Source organism: Physeter macrocephalus, chromosome 19, assembly GCF_002837175.3.
Source record: "Physeter macrocephalus isolate SW-GA chromosome 19, ASM283717v5, whole genome shotgun sequence".
Taxonomy (NCBI): Eukaryota; Metazoa; Chordata; class Mammalia; order Artiodactyla; family Physeteridae; genus Physeter; species Physeter macrocephalus.
Genome location: NC_041232.1, coordinates 68,184,842 through 68,186,559, shown reverse-complemented (window position 1 = coordinate 68,186,559; position 1,718 = coordinate 68,184,842). Strand labels below are relative to the sequence as shown.

The 1,718-nt window shown below is 39.2% G+C and overlaps 1 pseudogene; it reads left to right on the top strand.

Moving 5' to 3' along the window:
• LOC102977118 (60S ribosomal protein L17-like) overlaps nucleotides 1-1,379 on the top strand; it is a 17,674-nt pseudogene extending 16,295 nt beyond the window's left edge.
• Nucleotides 1,380-1,718: the final 339 nt, after the last annotated feature.

The following is a 1,718-nucleotide window of genomic DNA, read 5'->3' as shown; positions in this document are numbered from 1 at the left end:
GAGGCCCGCGTACCGCAAAAAAAAAAAAAAAAAAAAAAAAAAAATGACCCATCTATTTGTCTGACTCTTGGTAAGCTCCCCTGGGGCTGGAACAATGTCTTGTTTGCTTCCTATTTCCTAAAACTGGCAGCAGAGCACTAGCACCTGGGAAATAGGAGGTACTCAGTAAATGTTTCTGAATGAGAGAATAAATCCCGTTGTAAAACACTGGGCAAACATGTTGTAATGTGTCCCTCCATGTAGTTTATAAAATTTTGGACTTGGGAGAGTGCAATGTTCCTAAATTTTTGTTCTAAAAATTTTATTTGCCTAACAGTATTGTTAAATTTATTCCTAAACTATGAGAATGAATTGATACAGTGAGTAAAAAAGGTGATCTTGGTGTCCTTTTCTATTTTAAAAAGTCACTTAGAGTTTGTCATATTATATCATGTAATTGATCTCTACAAAGTAAATGTATCTAATTTGAACCCTGAATATGCCAATGAGTGCTATATAGAGATTACTATCACATATGTCCTTAATTCTATCAGTTTCATCTTTTTTTTTTAACATCTTTATTGGAGTATAACTGTTTTACAATAGTGTGTTAGTTTCTCCTTTACAACAAAGTGAATCAGTTATACATATACATATGTTCCCATATCTCTTCCCTCTTGCGTCTCCCTCCCTCCCACCCTCCCTATCCCACCCCTCTCGTGGTCACAAAGCACAGAGGTGATCTCCCTGTGCTATGCGGCAGCTTCCCACTAGCTATCTAATTTACATTTGGTAGTGCATATATGTCCCTGCCACTCTCTCACTTCGTCACAGCTTACCCTTCCCCCTCCCCATGTCCTCAAGTCCATGCTCTAGTAGGTCTGTGTTTTATTCCCGTCCTACCACTAATCTCTTCATGACATTTTTTTTCTTAGATTCCATATATATGTGTTAGCGTACGGTATTTGTTTTTCTCCTTCTGACTTACTTCACTCTGTATGACAGACTCCAGGTCTATCCACCTCATTACAAATATCAGTTTCATCTTATAGCTTAAAAAGAAAGAAACACACACACACACAAGCAGCATTAAGAAAAGGCCAATGGCATCGTAGGGTAGCAAAACATATCATCCCAAAATACAGTCGTCCCTCGGTATTGGGAGGGAATTAGTTCCAGGATGCCCCTCAAAATCCACAGATGCTCAAGTCCTTTATGTAAAACAGCATTGTACACTCTGCCCTCCATATCTGCAGGTTCCGGGGTTAGTTGAAACCCTGGATCTGGAACCCGTGGATAGGCCAACTGTGTGTCACTTTGGCATAACGATTATTTTTGAGCGGAAGGCAACTGAGAAAAAGCAGATACAAGAAAAGCTTTCTGCCCTCCTATTTGCCTAAAACAGAACATAAATGTACAAAGGTGTCCCTCCTCCCTCTCTCTACCAGGAAGGACAAAAGTTAATCACAAGAGACATCTTTAGATCCTCATCAGCCTAGAGATGGCACCAGAGGAATCTATATAACAAATTTTACTAGCTAGTCCTTGTCTTCCATTAGTTTCTCATATATTTGCCTTTCCACTATTTGCTATCCCTAGAGATTCAAGGTCCTTTTCCTTTGTCTTGTCGTATCTCTAAAAATGTTTTGTTCCTCTGCTAAAATGCTAACAAAACCTTTGAGTTACTCATCTCTGGTACTCCCATGTGATACATGCATGGTGCACATGTTAATAACCAT